This window comes from Neofelis nebulosa, chromosome 1, assembly GCF_028018385.1.
Source record: "Neofelis nebulosa isolate mNeoNeb1 chromosome 1, mNeoNeb1.pri, whole genome shotgun sequence".
NCBI lineage: Eukaryota > Metazoa > Chordata > Mammalia > Carnivora > Felidae > Neofelis > Neofelis nebulosa.
The window spans coordinates 215,642,450-215,664,080 of record NC_080782.1 but is presented as its reverse complement, the minus strand read 5'-3'; the positions used below and the strand labels follow the sequence as shown (position 1 = coordinate 215,664,080).

At 39.8% G+C, this 21,631-nt stretch overlaps 1 protein-coding gene and 1 long non-coding RNA gene across 3 annotated transcripts in view; one reads left to right on the top strand and one right to left on the bottom strand.

Moving 5' to 3' along the window:
• The window catches only part of AKAP11 (A-kinase anchoring protein 11), a 50,353-nt gene extending 49,729 nt beyond the window's left edge, over positions 1 to 624 (bottom strand). The window contains exon 1 of the mRNA XM_058684235.1: positions 486 to 624. The gene's annotated coding sequence lies outside the window, so the exon portion shown is untranslated. The remainder of the gene's footprint in view (positions 1 to 485) is intronic.
• LOC131485168 (uncharacterized) lies at positions 278 to 13,233 on the top strand. 2 transcript variants are annotated; one of them, XR_009248684.1, is made up of 3 exons: positions 278 to 438; positions 3,775 to 3,931; positions 12,702 to 13,233. It is a non-coding gene; the product is annotated as an uncharacterized LOC131485168 (long non-coding RNA). The 2 variants fall into 2 exon arrangements; XR_009248682.1 differs by lacking the exon at positions 12,702 to 13,233 and adding an exon at positions 4,247 to 4,841.
• Positions 13,234 to 21,631: the final 8,398 nt, after the last annotated feature.

Here is a 21,631-nt window from a genome sequence, read left to right as displayed (position 1 = left end):
CCCCGCCTCCCCGCCTCCCCGCCCCGCGGGCCCGCCCCCGCCCTGCCCACCCCCGGCTTCCGCCGCCGCAGTTCCAGACCGCAACACCACCTAATCCCCACACCTCCCACTCACTCTCGCGAGAGGGTGCGGCGCCTCTCGCGAGAAGAACTCTGTGACCAAGCCCGCGCAAAAGTGGGTGGGCTTTTAAAAAATGAAAGAACGAACAGGAAAGACCTTCCCACGTGCTCTGGGGCTGCTAGCGGATCGGCCCCGCGCGTCTCGTGACGTCCAAGCGGCCGCTCTATTGGCCAGGATCCGCTCAGCCGTGGGAGCTTTAAACTCCAGGCTGACCTACGAACCTGCGGCGAACGTCTTGCGCGCTTCCTGATCCGTTACCATGGAAATGGTTTAACCCTTTCCTCTGGCAAAATACCCAAGCTGTGGCTGGCTCTGCAGGTTTGGTTTCAGGCCCTTACTCCTCGCTTTCGAACCCTTGGTCTTACCGCTGGGGTCAGCTGGGCTGCTTCTTCGCCACAGGCTAGCCTCGCTTTGTTCTGATTGCCGTGGTTCTTCCCAAAGCGGCAGCCCCACCAGATCTGACGGCCCAAGTAAGGCTCATCCTTTGGGGGTGGCTCCGCCCCTTCTCTCCAGCATCTCTAGGGAGGACCACTCACAGCGCTTCAGGCCCACGGCCCTATCCGAACCTCAACAATTGGCATCAAGGGATCTCCGGGCCCTAGTGCTCACCCTTACCAATTTACGCGGCATCGGAATCAGGAAGTAAAGCATTGGTCACGGAGAAACCAAGCTCTAGATGAAAATCTAATGTGTGATTATTTACATTTGCAATCGGAAGGGCTGGTCCAGTCAAGTTGCACAGTCTCCTCATGGACATCTATTAAAAGGTGGAAATACCTGATAGATGAGAAAGGCATTTTGAAGTATATCCTCGTTATGAGTTTTGGACTGTTTGGGAGAGGGGGACAGGGAACAAAGGGTGCATACATACTTTATTTCTTCCTTCAATAAGTTTTTGTTGAGATAGTACAAATGTTAGACACTACTCCATCTGTCTTCTGAGCAGTGATGAAGACAAATGAGTCTAGGTTCTAGGAAGCTTATGGGGGGAGGCAGAAAGAAAAACTATTTGTTTGCCTTAAGCTCAATGCAAAGAAAATACAGTAAATGATGTGATGGTGATTGTGATTGGGTGGCTGCTTGAGGGGCCGACCTTTGGAGGAGATGGTGAGCAGTGATTTGCCTAAGAGGCAGGCAAACATTAGAGGGAAGATCCTTCTAGGCAAAGGAAACAGCTAATTCAAAGGCCTTAAATTGGATTTGAGGGAAAAAGATGAGAAAGTAAGAAGAAATAAGGTCGGAGAAGTAAATAAATATGTGCCAGATCCTGTAAGATTTTGTAAGCTAGGAAAGTAATTGTTGGGAATTTAAATGCAATGGAAAGCGGTGGAGAATTCTAAAGAGGGAAGAGATACCTATGCTGTACTTTTGTCTTTAAAGCTCTTCCCTGCGGAGAACTGATTGTAGGTTCTGAACCTTTTAGAATCTGAACTGATTTCAGAACCTTTTAGGTTTCAGAGGAAGCAAGGAGATTGAGACTTGTAGTCCAGGACAGACACAATCCTGAAAGACTTCATTCCCAATGACCTTGACATTATCCTTTTGGTCAGAGCATTGGTGCCGTTTAATGCCTTCTGTTAAAAACATCTGGCTACATCTTCATTTACTGCTATTTAATGACAGTAAAAGAAATAAATGGAAATTTTTTGTTACTTGGACACATGAATGTCCCGAAAAGAAAGTCACATTTGATTTTTTTTCTCATCCATTTATACCACACAGATAACCACCTCTTTTGTCTATTCCTAAAGTCAGATCTAAGAAAAACAAACATAAAGTGATGTTCAATGTAGATATTTATTCCTGGGTATCAGATTTAAACAGATAGAAGTTGAAGGCTAGAAAATGAAGGTATTTCACTAAAAAACAGAAATCAGGAACAAGTTTGAACTGGAAGACCTCTCATTAACTGCTAAAGCAACCAAATCAAGGTTCCTTATCATTCTTGAGTCTCAACTTCCTCATACATAAAACAAGGCAATTTAACTAGCCTACACACAAAGTGGTTAAGCCTGAATTACACTTTGGCATGCACGCACCAGTAACACGGAAGCTGGAAAGGGAAATGTGATAAATTTGTATAAAATCTAAGAGGGTCCGTAGCACAAGACAAATGAAATTGGATTTGTGTGCACATACACCACACACACACACACACACACACACACACACACACACACCAGCTGAGGAGCTATGAAACTGATTAATACAGATACCAGGAATGCTTCCCTAAGAAATCTTGGCCTTCTCAGAGTGTGAAAACGGAAGCATTGCCACCTGCTCAACCTCATATTCCCTGTAGCTATTTTGAACCTATGTACTATTTAATAAATAATGGTTCACATGTACCTAATCAAGACTGAAGGAATGGAAAATATTTAAGAGATCTGAGGCAACATTTTAAAGTTAGGCTAACACTTTAATTTTAATGAAAATAAGATTTCAAGGAACATTACAGGGTTCTTTTTTAAAAGGAAAAATGCTAAAAAGAGAAAAGTTCTTTTAACAAATTAAGACCATTCTTTGAAAATGTTGAAAAAATGGAGCACTCTTGAGTGCTGCTTGCAGTCATGATGATTAACCGAACCAGCTGCGTGGTACTGCTAATTTAGATGAACAACGGGCTGAACTCTGTCATTCTAACATGTATTAATAGAGCCATAAATCCTCCCAACTCACCCTTAGCAGGACAGTCTTTGTGGTATCTTTTGCTAGCTACAATTAGAGTACAACGAACATGAAGGGAGAAGAAATTTAGGATTGAGATCCGTTTCTACAGATGTCCCTAGTTCCTGGATTCTTTTTAAAATTATTTTGCTTTAGCAGCTTTATTGAGATATAATCCACATGCCATACAATTCATCCACTTGACGAGTACAATTCAATATTATTTCGGTATATTCCCAGAGCTGTGCAGTCATCACCAAAATCTAATTTTAGAACGATTTTGTCCCCGCTAAAAGAAACTCCACAGTCATTAGCAGTCAATCCCCACCTCCTCCCCAGCCCGAAGCAACCACTGATCTCCTTTATGTCCCTACCTTTGCCTGTTCTGGACACTTCGTATAAATGGAATTGTACAATATGTGGTCATTGGCATCAGCTTTATTCACTTAGCTAAATGTTTTCAAGGGTCATCCATGCTGTAGCCTGTGATGACTAAATGAAGAAAGTACTTCATTTCTTTTTATTGCCAAATGATGATTCCATTGTATTCCGTTTATCAGTTAATAGACATGTGGGTTGTGTCCACTTTGGGACTCCTGGGAATAGTGCTGCTTTGAGCATTTGTGTCTAAGTTTTGTGTGGACATTCGTTATTCTTTCTTAATACTTTAAAAGATAAAATGTACCCAGTTTACAAAGTCTATATTTCTTTTCCTAGCACTTTCCTAGCACTTTTCCTAGCATTTCTAACCCTAGCCAGGGTTACTTCGCTCCTGGCTTTGTCTTTCTTGCCTGCTGTTTGAACTGTGTGCTCTCTTCCCCCACAGGGCTGGCATTTCTACTCTGGCAGCTCAGATCTGACAGTATCATCCCCCTGCTTAAAAGGCTTCAGTGGCTTCTTATGGTTCCACCAATGATCTTTCTTACTCTCTTCTTTTGTTCTCTCTCTCTCAGAAAGTCTGTTTTTTTTTCCACTTCCTCAAAATAGGGCCAGATCCTCTCTGCTTTGGAGCCTTCCCACGAGATCTTCCTTCAGCACTGAGTGCTCTCTGTGCACCCCTTAGCCTCTGTATGCCTGAGAATCCCTCAGCATTCAGCTGTACTCTCAAGAACTCAAGAACTCTTGTACTAATTCCCCAGACTAGGTAAGCTCCTCCCCATCTGGACTCTACTTTTTCTCCAGTGCATTTAGCAACTTAGAATGATTTTGATTTGAGTGATTATTTGGTCTTTCTCCTCTGCTAGACCGTAGAATCCATGAGCAGGACCACATCTATTTTTACTTACACATGCCTGGCACATAGTAAGTGTTATTCATTACTCATTATCTATTCATTGAAAGGATGGAAGGAAGGAAGGAAGGAAGGAAGGAAGGAAGGAAGGAAGGAAAAAGAAGGGGAGGGGGGAAGGGAGGTATCTTCACAGCTTTTTCTGTGTTCTATTTTTCCTTCCCTTGCTAGTGTTGAAATAAGTTTCTAGGCCCAAGGTGGAGGTGCTCCCGCCCAGGATGCCACCTCAGCAAACCAAAGCTTAAATAACTTTTGTGTCTGTGTAAATGCTCCACTAGACCAAAAACACAGTATATCCAGTCAGCCAGTCCCCCCAAACCAAGCCAACTCTAGGCTCTATGTTTATTTGTTTCTTCTCACTCCAAGCAAAGCTGGGGTGCCTGGGTGGCTCAGTAGGTTGAGCATCCGACTTCGGCTCAGGTCATGATCTCATGGTTTTGTGAGTTCAAGCCCCGCATCGGGCTCTGTGCTGACAGCTCAGAGCCTGGAGTCTGCTTTCGATTCTGTGTCTCCCTCTCTCTCTGCCCCTCCCCGACTCATGCTCTGTCTCTCTGCCTTGGAAATAAATAAACATTAAAAAATTAAAAACAAGCAAACAAAGTTGACAATGTGGCCCCAACCAATCATATATTTCCCACTTTTCCTTTTCCCTGCTCTTTTTTCTTTAGTCTATAAAAGCTTCCCGACTTCTGCCCCATTTTGCAGTTCTCCAAAGGAAACTGTCCACTTAAGGAAGTGTGAAATAAAGTTTGTTTGTATCACCTAAGTTGTTTCCTTTAATCATTTTTTAATACTAGGAATCTTCAGTAAAGTCTTGATAAATGGTATAAACGAAATCTGTCCTGTTATAAGAGGAATTAATGGAAAGCTTGTTCTATGCCTGGGATGGTGTAGGAGGGGCCACAAGTGTCCCCTTCCCATGCTCCCTATACAAGGTGATGTGGAGAGGGGAAGACCAGTACTAAGGAGCCAAGGCAGTGTGTGACCAGTCAGAGAACACAGGCTTTGTCTAAGTGCACCTAAGATTGTACCAAGGAACAAGAAACGTCTCACGTGTCCCCAGGGGACATTTTAGTGGGCTAATTTCTAGTAATCAAGTTGGCAGTGTCTCCTCCAATGTAATTTTGCTATTTAACGGAAATGTTACTTTCATCTGTTTGCATAGTCTAATGGAGCCAAGACATTTGGATTATATGCACAGGAAAGAAATTTGGCCCAGCAAGTTCCAGTGAATTGTTCTAGATCACATAGGGGCACTAAATCCCACCATTTAGACTAAAATTAGCTGGTTTAGTCTGGTTCCACCTATACAAAACTAGCCTCTCAGCTTAATGCCCCTAATGACCTTTAGACTACAAAGGCAGGCATCGGCTTTCCCCCTGAGCTTTACACTAGCAATCTCTGACAGCCAGAAGCAGATTCCATGTCGCTTCCTGTTTGAAAGCTTAGGTCTCCCTTTGGCCCACTTGCCGAATTCCTGTTTCCTGCCTGAGTGATGGCCCCAGCTGGCAGTTCTTGTAAGAGAGAGAAGTCAAGTCCTTTTTTTTTCACATTGCTCAGTTTTTGGATTTTGTTTTTTTGTGGTAATAAATTAATATACACTCATTATGTAGAACACCGGAAAATACAGGAAAAGATAATGGAGCAGACCACCTCTTTTGGTGGGTGATTTACATACATTATTTAATAGTAGTTAATAAACCAACGTAAAACATACTGGAAGTGGAAAACTGTGGACATTATAATTTCATCAGCCATTTAAACATATAAAAATGCTTTTCAAATTTGAAAGATAAAGTACCTTGGGGTGCCTGGCTGCCTCAGTTGGTTAAGCCTCCAATTCTTGATTTTGGCTCAGGTCATGGTCTCAGGGTTTGTGAGATCAATCCCTGGGGTGGGTTGGGCTCTGCACTGACAGCAGAGATCCTGCTTGGGATTCTCTCTCCCTCTCTCTCTTCCCCTCCCCCCACCCCTTCCCACCCACCCCTCCCCCCATCCCTGTGCACACATGTTCTCTCTCTCTCAAATAAGCTTTAAAAAAAAAAAGCTAAAGTATCTCATCAAGCCTTTGTTTTAAAAGTATGTATATTATACCACAATCTGATATGCCTTTGAATTTACATACTTACCTAATTCTTTTGTAGTGAATCTCTTGAAGAACAGAAACACATCTGAACCATTATAACATAATACCTAGTCATGGCTTCATATATTATAGGTCTTCATTAAATGCCCAATGACTTCTAAAATCATGACTATAATTATTAGCAAATAGTACAGATGATAATTTAGAAGTGCCACTCCAAATTAGACTTCTGAATGAGCAAAATAAAGTTGACTGCTATTATATATTGTACTAGAGTAAAATGAGTCTTCCTTTCTTTTTTAAGATTATTTATTTATTTTTGGAGAGAGAGAGAGAGAGAGAGAGAGCGAGCACATGAGTGAAGGAGAGACAGAGAATCCTCAGCAGGATCCACACTGTCAGTACAGAGCCCAGCACCAGCTTGGAACTCAAGAACCATGAGATCATTACCTGAGCTGAAACCAAGAGTCAGACACTTAACCAGCTGAGCCACCCAGGCACCCTTGAGTCTTCTGATTTAAATCATCATTGTCATAACTAAATTATTGACTCAACTTCCAATAAATAAAATACTACTTCTGTACTATCTTTTAGGAAAATGTAATACGTTCTTGTCTGAAATTCAAAAACAAATAATCATTCATAAATGTAATTACTTCATAAGAAAGTCTTAAAGATATCATTGCCCGACTGATTTTAAATGGTTGATACAGAGTTAATTATAAAATAGAAGCACAAAGTTTTATAAAAAGCTTTCATTATAGGGGTGCCTGGCTGGTTCAGTCGGAGGAGTATGTGACTTGATCTTGGGGTCATGAGTTTGAGCCCCACACTGGGTGTAAAGATTACTTAAATAAATAACTTTTTTTTTTTTTTTTTTTTTTTTTTTTTTTTTTTTTTTTATTTTTTTTATTTTTGGGACAGAGAGAGACAGAGCATGAACAGGGGAGGGGCAGACAGAGAGGGAGACACAGAATCGGAAACAGGCTCCAGGCTCCGAGCCATCAGCCCAGAGCCTGATGCGGGGCTCGAACTCACAGACCGCGAGATCGTGACCTGGCTGAAGTCGGACGCTTAACCGACTGCGCCACCCAGGCGCCCCTATAAATAACTTTTTTAAAAAGCTTATGTTTGACGTCTCCAATTCAAAGAAGCACAGATGTAATCAAACATTTCAAATGCACTTAGTATAAGTAAATGGAAAAATGCTTTAATTTGCCAAAAAACATTATACATAACTTTTCAGAAATGCCTTTTGCAAAGATGAAATACACTTCCTCTTCATGTGAGCCAACAGTATACATGCTTACTACTTAAAAAAAGATATTTGATAACTTCTCCTGGATTAGGTATCTAAAGGGCCAGGAAAGTCCTTTGAATAGTGTCATAAATTTATGACAAGATAAAGCAGATCCTAGAACAAGTTGTTCCTGGGTCTATCATTCCTTGTTGCTTGGCTGCTTTGCTTTTCAAAGGAAATATTAACATGCAGATAAGAACATCCTTATTTATTAGTTAACTCACACGAAATTCAGCCGAAATGTCTTTATGTGATTAGATCTTTAAAAGTAGGTAATACTCATGCATGCAAAGCATGAATATTGATTGCATGCCTATTTATGGTCCAGGAAGCATTAAACGTTGTGATAAAAATCTAGGCCCTAAAGTAGCAAGACTTTTAAGATACCTTAAATTCTTCCTAGGCTTTATTCTACTTGGGGTTTTAAGTCATTGAACCATGCTAGAGATGTCTAGTCTAGCCCCATACTAATGTTGATTCCTATTTGTTTTGGGTTTCCTGGGATCACCCTTGAACAAATTGGCTCCCCTTCCCTGCAATGGAACTTGTGACATCAGCCTTCTGCAGGACAGAGTGGGATTCCTCAGAGCCAGTCCTCAAGAACTCCAAAGTAGCCCACTATCTCTGGTTTGGGCTAGACAAACCACTAAGACAAAAATGTCTTGGACTTTGGTTCTTCCAGAGGGAAGGGTGTGGATTTGGGTTCAAGTATAAAGGGGAAAATAATCAGTACTGCATTAGAATGGAAAGTGTTATCTTATATTATAAAGAGTGGGTATCAAATTTCTTAGCATCTATGCAATTTATTTTTAACATGCCCTTTTTACGCCCAAATTTATAAAGTCCCAATCTCTTTCTTTTTCGTATTCTGCTCTTATCTCTAAATTGATTTTAAAATTCTTCCTTTTGAAGATGTGTCCTTATCTCACATTTGATCATACAGGTTGCCATCCTTATCAGTTGCTGTAATAAGATTCTTACCAAGATCTTGTTATCTTGAAACATCATGCCTATAGGCAGGGTATAATGGGCGTAACAAGATTCCTGCAGAGCTCCAATTTAACAGTTTAATGGCCTATAATTTTCTCTCTCTCTTTCAGCTGTTCAGTAGCTATTTTGAAATTGCCGAATAAACTCCTGATGAAAATAGGTGTGCAATAAAATGAAGTCTGATAAATTTTGTGGATGGCTTGAGGAAATGCCATTATTACTATTTTTTTCTAACGTTTTTTCATTTTTGAGAGACAGGGAGAGACAGTGTGCATGGGTGGGGAGGGTGGAGGGGCAGAGAGAGAGAGGGAGACACAGAATCCGAAGGAGGCTCCAGGCTCCGAGCTATCAGCACAAAGCTGGACACGGGGCTCAAACTCACAAAACGAGAGATCATGACCTGAGCTGAAGTGAGAAGCTCAACCGACTGAGCCACCCAGGCGCTCAGGAAATGCCAATGTTTTATGGGAAACAGAAGTCAGCATTTTACATGGTGCTGATTGGATTTTGGTTTCAAACCCTGTGCCATTCAAACTTTAATATTTGCCTGCATTTTCAAAATAACTTTTAAAGTTATCAGGAGCATTTCTTGTTCACTGAACTCTATGCAATTCTAAGAATTCTCAACAAGGTTCTAGGAGGAATTAAAGTGCTATAATTGAAAGCTGCTGAAATGTACATTACCCTATCCAAGTTTTATTTATTTATTTATTTATTTTTTGATTTTACTTTTTAGTAATCTCTACACCCAATGTCAGGCTCAAACTTGTGACCTTGAGATCAAGAGTCTCATGCTCTTCCAACTGAGCCAGACAGGCACCCATATCCTATCTGATTCTTAATCATTATTACCTCTCCACACCAGCATCCACTGAAGTGCTTGCATTTTTAGCTCTATCTACTTATAAGGTCAACGCTGTTTTCTGCTATAGCAACCCCACATTAAAATATGACCAGACAATGCCATTTTGCAAATAGCTCTTTCTGCAGAAATAACACTTGCTTCTTAGATACTGTACAGAATCCATATACCAGTCCCTTCTGCTAGTACCTGGCAAATGCTTCCCCTCCTTGTTTTCAACAATCTGATTCACCACCTCCATTGGACACAGGGTTCTGTGACACCACAATGTTTCATCTTCTGTTCTAGCTTGTATTGGACCTCTTGTCTCTCATCCTGAAATGTCAAATAATATGTGAAGAGACCAAGTAAATCCTCTACTTGGCCTCAGAAAGAAGTCTCTCGCAAATCACGTGCATGTCATAGAAAATTAACTTGAATTCTGCCCTCTGCTCGTTTGTTCGCTTCAGCCAACTTAAGGTTCTATTTACCTTAACTCATGACTTTTGATAACCGCGGGTCAAACAGTGAAAGCAACGGAATGCAACGATATACAACACATATGCAAGAACAAACACCTGCTGGGATAGGCAAGCCAAAGACTTTTTGTGCCCACTGCCAAGCATTCAGTTTCCCTGGGCCACCTTCATAATGGATTTCCTCACTAAGCTCCCTGCCTTTCAGTAATATAAAACCAACTCCATGGCTGTTCCAATAACAAGTGGCTGGCTCACTTCCACCTATGCCAGGAGCCACTGGGATATATTCATGTTGGTCATCTTTTACCTCCACAAAGCATCAACAACATTGCTCTGGTCTGGGGATCCCCCTGCTTTTATATTCAGGGTGACTTTATACCCTGTTTTTACCCAGTGCAATCACATACAATCCTGGCACACTCAAAGTTTTTGCCTATTGTTAGCACCTCTTTTCTTTCTCAAAAATATCTCAGCGTAGAAAATAAATTATCAGGACATCTTATTTGTATCCTGCCTTACACAGAATCTCTTCTTTACCTCCCGGGTCTAAAGGACCTGGCCCAAGATACCACCCAGACTGCTAGCTGGGCAGAAATAACCAGCCAAACCTAAAGCTGTCTCTTCAGCTCCACTCTTCTTCCCACTACCAAGCTAACCAACTGATTGTTTCTCCTTCCCACCATCTAACTTGTTTCTTTAAATGTCATCTGCCCTTATCTCAGAACACCAAATGTACATGAGCTACATTTTCTAACTAAGGAACTTCCTGGGCTTTATTCTCTTTGTCAGTGTTTGTGGTCATAGAATAGGTTGAGGAATTCTAAGCCACAAAAGAGCATTCTTGACAGGATCTCTCGAGGAAGCCCAAATGACCTTGAAACCATATGTTTCATATGGGGACCCCAGGAGACCCCTAGCGGGATGTTACTAGTCTCAATAACATCTTCATAACTTCTCTTCCTACCAACTTTCAACCAGCTGCATGGCACCCTTATCATCTTCTCAGCACTATAGCTGTCGTGTGGGTGACCTACAACTACAGCCCCTAAATGCTCTCAGAATCTACAGCTCTCAAATGCATCAGCCTCTCCTTTGTTTTGCCAAATTCAACTCCTACCCTTCGTGTTAACAAAGGCTATTCAGGAATACGCAGTTCATGGCATACTAAATTCATGGATGCACTGGAAACGACAGCAACAACAACACCACCACTCCAAAAAATGTAATGCAAGCAGACGGGGACTGCCACCTCACCTCTGCTTGCCATTTGGAGACCATGGCTACTACCCTGCAGAGATGATGCAGAGGTCCATAATGCTGGGATTTCTATTGCCATCTGGTCCCTAGAAAACTTCAGTCCATTTAAAGGATGTGGCATCACCTCCTATCCCTAAGGATCTGACTCCCCCTGAGAATTCTTGAAAAAATATTTGGCAGGAAGCCTTCATAAGATAAATCTCTCTAGACTCTGACTCTGCCCGGCTCCTGTTTCACCTATCATTTTTTGCTTCTTTACGACCAGTTTGACAGCTATGCCACTTGAAGGTAGGCAGGGACGATGTCTTGTTTATTGCTGTCACAGAAAAAGAGTAGGTCTCCGATTTTGGCAATAGCATCAATTATACAACAAACACGTTTCTGCTACTCTGCTACATCTTTTCACTCTCTCTTTTCATATGTTTGCCTGAAGAATGGGCACAAAATAGCAGCAGAGGTCTGGAATCAGGGTCCATAGATTTGAAGATAATGGGGCTTCAGGTTGGGTACGGCTCAGTTGCTAAAGAAGCTAAATCAGACATGAGCCGTAATAGTCTCTAAGAGGACAATAAACAGAGGGATCTTGGGGAGAAGCAAAAAGCCCACCTAGGTAAGAGCCAGAAAGAAATCTTCAGACAGCAGAAGGGCCAAGCCGTTCAAAGGCAGAGCTATTCAGGAGACCTAAAGGAATTGCTTACAGATGTTGTATTTCACAAGGCAAGTAGCTTGGGAGCATGCCTTCCTGGGCACACACTTAAAAAAACTCACAATGCCCCAGTCATCTCTAAGTCAAATGGTTATATTTCCAAGAAGTACTTTATCTCTAGGCTGAGGAGTGAGTGAAAGAGAGACAGCTGTGTTCTAATAAGTGGATTTCTATTTTGAGGGTCTGGATCTCAAGAGTTTAATTTGGTCAGTCTGACACAGGTTAGGAAGGAAGTCTGAAAGCTTAGCAAGTGCTGAGAGCTGTAAATTTTCATCACTCTTAGCTGGGCTATCTATTACCCTCCTCCACTAGATTGGGACAGGTTTTAGGCAATGGAGCTGAGTGGAAATCCAGTGGGAGCTCTGAGCTTCACATCCAAAGAATAGTTCATGAATGCAACAGGTGTCAAAAGATCCAATACCAGGTATAAGAGGAGATCCAAAAAGCTGATAAGACATCAAGGAATCTAGGCTCAAGAGATACTCTAACAACCCAGGCTGACATCCGGCAAGCACTAAGAAAGGGTATCAGCAAATAAAATGGCCTCTATCCATACGGGTGCAGGAGTAGGACATCAGCTGGCAAAGAAAAATGGCCCAAACAAGGGAAGCCTCCAATCCCCAGTCGACACCATAGTTACCGAGAAACAAGGTTCAATGAAGAACTACATTATATGAATAAGGAAACAAAGTTATTAGATTTGGGGCATAAGATCAGAGTCAACACCAGGATATTTTGTGCATCCTAAAGAAATTTTGAAGTAAGGATAAATCCTAGAGCTGGGTTCCGGGTTGTTCTGCAGAGAGAAGATGGAGGCACAGGTGGGAGTTGGTGGAGAAGAGTTTTAAATTATGAAACACTTAAAACAAACTGAAAATAATATAACATAGTTTTGAAGAAGCAAAATGTTCCAGGTACAGATAAAGCTTTATTCTCACTATCTTTTCTGTTTCCTTTCTCTCCATAGGAAACCACCATCCTGAAACTGATGCATATCATAACCATTCATGTCTTTATACTTTTACTACATATGTATGAACCTGTAAATAATATATACTATTTGAGTGTATAAATTTTTACATAAATGTTATGTGGTGTATATATTTAGCAACTTGCCTATTCTTAATGTTTGTTTGTTTATTTATTTGTTGAGAGACACAGTATGAGTGTGGGAGGGGCAGAGAGAGAGGGAGACACAGAATCCGAAACAGGCTCTAGGCTCTGATCTGTCAGCACAGAGCCCAACACGGGGCTTGAACTGTGGAACGGTGAGGCCATGGCATGAGCCAAAGTTGGCCATTCAACCAACTGAGCCACCCAGGTACCCCATCAGTTGTCTATTCTTTTATTCAGCATTAAGAAATCCAACATACTGATCAATGCATTGATTCATTTCATTCAATTGTATTAATAAATGACTTTATTTATCCACTCTACTACTATTAAATGTCTCTATTTTATGTTACTACAATCTTGCAGTAAACATCCTTATACATATCTCTTTGGGCCCATATGTATATATGAGTGGAACTGTTGGATCATAGAATAGATACGTCTTCAACTTACTAGGTATTACCAAATAGGTCTCCAAGAGGTTGTACTGATTTATATTCCCACCTGCAGTGTGCACAAATTTCCATTTCTTTTAACCCTTATTAAAAACAGTTTTGCCAATCTGAGGGACCTAAAATAATATTTTATTTCCCTGTATTTCTCTGGCTACGGTACCATTGAACATATTTTTAGATATTTATTAACATTGATTATTCTGAATTCCTTTGATGGAAATAGCCTGTTCATATAATTTGCCCATTTTTCTAGTGGCTTGTTTGGTTTTCAAAAATTGATTTGTATGGATTTATACAGATGGCCAAGAAGCACATGAAAAGATGCTGATAATGACTAATATCATTAGTCATTAAAGAAATGTAAAGTAAAACCACAGTGAGATAACCTGACCTACCAGAACTTACCTATTAGAATTGCCTTAAAAACTGATAATAACAAGTATGGCAAGGATGGGAGCAACAGGAACAAATACTCATACATCAATGATGGTAACAAAAATGCCACAGAACTTTGAAAAGTATTTGGCAGTTTCTTATAAATACATAAGTACATATCTTCCATATGACCCAGAAATCCTCTGTTGTTTAACTGAAAGAAAACTACATGTTCATATAAACACCTGTATGCAACTTTTTATAAAGGTTGCGTTCACAATCACTCCCAACTGAAAACACCACAATGTCTTTGATGGGCAAGAGGACAAATAAACTGGAATATCCATATAATGAAATCCTTCTCAGCAACTAAAAGGAAAAGCTACTGTTATAAACAATGAGATGGATAATTTCAAAGTTTTTAAAGCTACATTAATTATATGAGACCTTAACTGCAGTGCTGATTACACAGCTCTGTGCAGTTGTCAAAATGTATTGATCTGTACTAAAAGGAATGAATTTCCCTGCTTGCGAATTGTAGTTCAATAAGCCTGACTTTAAAAAATAAGTGATTTGTACAAGATATGTATATATATTACATATACATGTGTGTGTCATGTATCATGTATCATGTATACATTAGTATCATGTATACTAATCCATGGTGGTTTATTATTTTTTTTAATTTTTTTAATTAGTTTTCTTTATTTTTGAGAGGCAGAGACAGAGCACATGTAGAGGAGGGGCAGAGAGAGAGAGGGAGACGCAGAATCCGAAGCAGGCTCCAGGCTCAGAGCTGTCAGCACAGAGCCGGATTCCGGGCCCGAACTCACGAACCGTGAGATCATGACCTGAGCCGAAGTCAGACACTCAACCGACTGAGCCACCAGGTGCCCTCTAATCCATGGTGGTTTATATGCTTAAAAACATTTTTTTTTCAGTCTGTGGTCTGTCTTTTGACTTTTATATGTTATTTACTATTTAACAGAACACTTACATGTTTATTTAGTCAAATTTATGAATCTTTTTTTTAAAATGGGCTATGCTTTTAGTGCCTCACATAAAATAACTCTTCCTTAGCCCACTGACATAAAAATATTGTCTTGTGTTTTCATTTTGACATTTGAAGTTTTGCTTTTCATATTTATGTCTTTTATTTATTAGAATTAATTTTGACTATGGGGTGAGGAAGGGATTTAATGTTTTCTTTTCTTTATGAACATCTAATTATTCCAGGACCACTTACTGGACAGTTTTTTTTCCCCCTTAACTATTAAGCATCAACCTTTTTTTTTTTAAGATTTTATTTTTAAGTAATCTCTACCCCAACATGGGACTCAAACTCACAACCCTGAAATCAAGAGTTACAGGTTCTACTGACTAAGCCAGCCACGTGCCCCTAAGCATCAATTTTCTTTCTTAATGTCTAGGGAACATGACTGACACCACCCAGATTTTTCTACATACATTTTTCATCCTCTAAAATAACATGACATTTGGAGTATCTGGCTGGCTGAGTAAGTAAAGCGTGTTCCTCTTGATTTCAGGATTGTGAGTTTGAGCCCCAAGTTGGGTATACAGATTACTTACATAAAACCTTAAATAAACAAACAATCAAACAAACAAGCAAATAAAATAACATGACATTCTACAAGCCAAAAACGTTGTCACTTCTGAGAGATGACATTAATAACAAATCAGGTGTTTATTATATGCTCTTTTTTAGAATAAAAATTCTAAAAAAAAAAAAAAAAAGAAATCAAAGTCTCCCCCAAAGTTAGTTTTTAACAATTATTATCCATTTAAAAAAAGGAAAATCTGCATTCATGCTCGTAATACATAAACAAACTAAGAAGTATTCTGACTATATATTAAAAATTCAATATACAAAAGATGAATCTAATGCTGTGGTTAAAAATAAATACATTTCGGGGCGCCTGGGTGGCGCAGTCGGTTAAGCGTCCGACTTCAGCCAGGTCACGATCTCGCGGTCCGTGAGTTCGAGCCCCGCGTCAGGCTCTGGGCTGATGGCTCGGAGCCTGGAGCCTGTTTCCGATTCTGTGTCTCCCTCTCTCTCTGCCCCTCCCCCATTCATGCTCTGTCTCTCTCTGTCCCAAAAATAAATAAAAAATGTTGAAAAAATAAAAAATAAAAAAATAAATACATTTCCTCAATAATATTACAGACCAGATTATTAAAATGAGGACAGTCTAAAATAAACCTAATGTGAGCCATGTACATAATTTAAAATTTTGTAGTTAACAATATTAAGAGTTAGGAGGAACATGCAAAATTAATTCCATAATATATTTTCTTTAACACAATATATCCACAATGTTATCATTTCAACACTTAACCAATGTAAGAATTATTATTGAGACATTTTACATTCTTTTTTCGTATCAAGTTGCAAAATCTGATGTGTATATCTAAATTCAGACTAGCCCCATTTCAAGTGTTCAATAGCCACGCATAATTAGTGGCTACCATATTGGGTAGTGAGATTTGGTCTTTCCTTCACAAATGACTAAAAGTGCTGGATAAAATCTAAATGAAGACAAGAGCCTAGAACGTTAAGCTTATCACTGAAACAGATTTTATTTGAGGGCATTTGCTAAAAGGGCTAAATTGAGCTCACAGGATCTCAGGAGGGAGATAGTCAAACTAGAACCCACCCTAGGTGGGGAATCTAACAGGAAAACCTCCTTCCTCCATTCAGCTAAAATACCAAAAGGTATTTTGACTTACTGGGGGAGAGTGTGAGGGTGAATCAAGGTAAGGGTGAATCAGAAATTAACCTGTCCCATGGGCCAGGACTAGACCATCTCCAGGGTGGAAAGCTACCTTTAAAACATTATTGATTCTTGTGAATAAAGTAAAAAAAAATCATAAAGCAAATGATTAAATGCTTGAAATTGGATAATAATGAAACCACATGTTAAAAGTTGGGGGTTGCATGAGACCTTGCCCAGGTCTTGCAAGGGCCCAGTCTTTCCCATTCAGTCCTGAGCAGGGCATGGGCCTCTGCCCATTGGAGGGCTTATCATGTGGAATTAGTGTGCAATTACAAGTCTGGTGTCTGGGGGATTTGCTCTCCGGTCTGAACACCCATAGGATTTTTCCACTGAACTCCATCTCTCTGATTTAGAGACCTGTCCTGGGTTTCAGTCCACTGACTTCCCTTATGTGATTGAGCTTGTCCCTTGGATTTCTAGACAAACAGATGACCATCTTGCACCCATGAAAAGTGCCTAAAAAAAAAAAAAAAGAAAAGAAAAGAAGAAAAAGAAAAGAAAAATTCTTTGTGGGATGTAGCTAAAGTAGTACTTACAGGAAAACTGATAATTTTACATGCTTTTATTAAAAATAAAGATGATATACTAATCATCCAACGAAAGAAGTTAGAAAACTAAAACAGAACAACCCCCCCCCCAAATAGGAGGAAGTAATAAAGCTATGAAGAGACAGCTTTATAGATAATTCCTTCATACATTCAAAGAGCAGACAACTCTATTCTTACACAAGTTATTTTACAGAATAAGAAAGAAGAAATACTCTCTCAACTCATTTGAGTTACTGTAAACTTGAATCCCAAACTGGACAAGGGCAGTGAAATATCACTTAAGAACATAGAGGTAAGAGTTTTAAACAAAATATTGGGTGTCTGGGTGGCTCAGTTGGTTAAGCATCCAACTCTTGATTTCTGCTTAGGTCATGATCTCAGGGTTTGCCTGAGCCCTCCATCAAGCCCCACGTTTGGGGGTGCTTCACGCTGACAGAGGGGAGCCTCTTTAGGATTTTCTCCCTCTCCCTCTCTCTGCCCCTCCCCTGCTTGGGTGCACACAGGCTCTCTATCTCTCTCCTTCTCTCTCAATCAATCAATAAATAAACTTTAAAAAAGAGTTCTAAACAAAATATTACAAGTAAGATATTCTCTTTATTCATTCAACAGACATGTTTTGAAGACCAGCCAGAAGCCAAGCTTTGTGTAATGCAATGGGAATGTGATGAATAATATATATTCTCTTGTTATTAAGAGAAAGCAAATTTGGTGGGAACAAAGCAGCATTAATAATTATGATGCAATATAATCGCTCTAGTCAAGATATGCAATGGGAACACAGGGTAATAAGAACAGAGACTAGAATGTCTAAGTTTGCCTTGGCAAATTTTAGAAGGTTCCACTGGGAGATTCCTTGAGCTGAGAATTGATGGATAAGCAGGAGTTTGACAGGTAGAGAAGAAGTGGTGTTGGTAGTAGAGATAGAGAGGAGAGTAGGGATGTATTTTAGGGTAGTTGTGTGTGTGTGTGTGTGCACGCGCATGTGTGTGTATGTGGAGGCAGGGAAGAATGGAACAGATGAGGACAAAAAAAACCCTAGCAATTCAGAGGGGGGCTTGGAAGTTTTCCTTTAATTTATACACAATACACAGGGGAAAGAAATGACTTTCATTAGTATCTAAAATACTCTGTAAAGTTAACAGAGACTATAGAACAAATATGAGTAGGTATAAAAATGAATATAGGTTAGGGGCGCCTGGGTGGCTCAGTCGGTTGAGCATCCAACTTTGGCTCAGGTCATGATCTCATGGTCCGTGAGTTCAAGCCCTGTGTCGGGCTCTGTGCTGACAGTTCGGACCTCGGAGCCTGGAGCCTGCTTTGGATTCTGTGTCTCCCTCTCTCTCTGCCCCTCCCCTGCTCATGCTCTGTCTCAAAAATAAATAAAAACAAGAAGCAGATCCTTATTGATAGACCCATCAGAAAATAGAAGTCACAAAGGAAACCACACCCCAAAATTTGGAAAGACCGGCAAATACTGAAAATCATGGCAGGAAGCCAGCTGCCATGTTGTGAGCTGTCCATGTGGAAAGAATTGATATGTCCAGACAAAAGCCAGCAAGGACCCCAACCCAGCCAACAGTTTAAGTGAGTGCGTCTGCAAGATGATTATCCTCCCATGAAGCTTTCAGGTGAATGTCGCACTGGCTAACAACCTGCCTGCAGCCTTGTGGGAATTGAGGCACCCAGCTAAGCCACACCTGGACTCCTTACCCAAAGAGTGAGATAATAAAACATGTTTGTTTTAAGCCACTAAAAAAAAAATAAAATAAATAAATAAATAAATAAATAAAAACATTTTTTAAAAATTTTAAGATGAATATAGGTTAATATTTAAGTTTACAGAATTTACAATGAATTAATCCACTAATCTTAGTGTTTAACTTTAAATTTTTGCTTAGGCTTATTTTTGCTATTGTTTTTACTTCTATTATTTCAATATACTGAAGTCCATATAGAAAGTCTATGTCAAGATAACTTATTTTCTTGATGAAAATAGAAACTGATTTTTACTTTTAAATTTAAAAATTACTTCAGGCCAAAAAAACTAAAAAACATATTGCCAGCATGCTATAATCACTTTCAAATCAGCTGATGTGCTTTAATAATTTGATTTCCAGTTGAAATGGCATAGTTCATCAAATTATAATTAGGCTAATTACAGTGTTCCATATTAGTGTTTCTTGTTAGTTGAAAAATTGTCATCATGTAATAATGAGCTTTTAGCCATTTATGCCTTTGGGCTGAATGAACTTTTATAGTAGTCTTAAGATATTTAATATTCTTATTATCAGTTTAATGGCCATTGGCTTCTGTCCCTTAATTGGTTATCAGTGTTGCTGAATTTCTGCAGGGATATATATTGAACAAATTATAAGAGATACATTTTATATCCTGTTTCAGATTTCTTATTAATTTCCAACTCAACTGCACTTGGTGAGTTCCCAGTTTGTATGACTTGGGTTTTTGAAATTCATGGACAACTGCTTGGAGCCCAGATCTTAGCCTTCAAGCTTAACTTTATTTTTGTTAGATGGTGGCTGTGGGTGAATGGAGAGGTTGGATCAGATCAGTGGTTCCTAAACTGGCTGCAGATAAGAATCCCCCAGGGCGGGTGATTAGAGGATGCTCTGACCCCTCACCCAGAGATTGCAGTTCTGTAGGGCTGGAGTAGGTCCTGGACACTTTTACACATGCTTTCTGGATGATTCTCAAGCAGTCAACTGAGCACTGGAAATTGATGAACTAGTGTTGTATTTGAAAACTTGGGACCTGTGGGCGCTGACCTGTCAGTGCAGGGGTTGGGATGTGGTCTGTCTCTGTAAAGAACTTTATTGGAATATAGTCCTGCTCATCATTTATATATCATCTATGGCTGCTTTCCTGCTACAGTGGTGGAGTTGAGTGGACCTGCCAGAGACTGCATGGCTCACAAAACCAGAAATATTTACAGGCTGACCCTTTACAGAGAAAGTTTGCTTACCCTTTCACTACTGGGTTACAAAATCACTTTGATAGGTGGCAATCAGTATTAAAAAAAAATAAAACAGAAAATACCAATACTATTTAATGCATGTAAATACGTGCTGTGTTGTTAAATTTATTATAAACATGCATGTTTGTATATGTGTATATGTGTGTATATATATATATATACATATATATACACATATATATACATATATATACATATATATACACATATATATACACATATATATACATATATATACATATATATACACATATATATGTATATATATATATATACACAGATATCTGTATATACACATACATTTGTGCATAATGGGGAATATGTATTTCTAATTGTGGGTAGCCGCCAAAAAAATTTGAAAAAATCAAACTATAATCTGAGGTAGCTTTCATCTGTGGACTTTGAGCTGCCAGCGTGCTTTGGCAACATGGATGTGGGCGGGAGAGAGGAGGGAGTGGGACAGGAGCTACGCAGACAATATGCTTTACCTGACTCACTCTATGCTTCTTGGGGGCTGCTTCCTACTTGGTAAGGCAGTGTCACTCCTTTAAGGAATGGTAGTGCTCAATGTCCGTGTTTGTTCAAAATGTCATTGCTAGAAGTAGAACGAACTAAAGTTGTGTGCAGGGTGTGAGGGCGCTCTAATGGGGCGAATACTAAATTTACAGGGTTGTCATAAGGATTAAATGTACATAGAGGGCTTCAAACTGAGAGGTGCTATATGGTGCTATGATGCTACTAGCTTTTATCTGCAGCCTCTCATTCTTACAGTTGTACCCACATCCCAGTCGTAAGACTAGCTCCCGAATGTTACCAACCACAGCACTGATTGTCACGTTTTGTGAATGCACTAGTGGCAGTACAGGGACTAAGGGAGACAAACATTGGGGCCAGAGCTAGGGAAGGAAAGATGGGGTTCAAATTCTTGGACTGCTGGGACGATTCTTATTTCTAAAAATAATAATAATACAGAAAAATCTGTATTTAGACTTCCCGGTGAAAATTCTAATTCGCTAGCACTATGCTATGGTCTGCATATTTGTTGGAATCCTAACCCCCAATGCTATTAGGAGGTGGGGACTTTTGGAGGTGATGAGGTCACGAGAGAACATCCCTCATTAATGGAATTAGTGCCCTTACAAATGAGACGCCAGAGAGCTCTCTGGACCTTTCTGCCCCATGAGGACACAGAGAGAAGATGGTCTTCTATGGCCAGAAAGTGGGCTTTCGCCAGACACTGAACTTCCTCGCGCCTCGATCTTGGGATTTCCCGGCCTCCAGAACAGTAAGAAATAAATTTCTGTTGTTTAAAATCCACTCAGTCTATAGCATTTCGTTAGAGCAACCCAAAAGGACAAAGACAAACTATAAACTGTTGGCTGCCAAGATTAGGAAATGGGCTTTCTGATTAATCAAGAATCATAATTACATAAACACACTGCTTGTTAAAAAAGAATTCGTATATAATAAGAGATAATTTGCAATGTAAAGTGTAAGTAATTTAATATGATTCAGAAAGCCCTTTGGAATCAAGCTGTGCCTCAGGGTCACCATGGAGATGCATAAAAGTTTCGGTTGCTTTTAATGGGATGCTGAATGACAAGCTTTTTCAGAGTTTA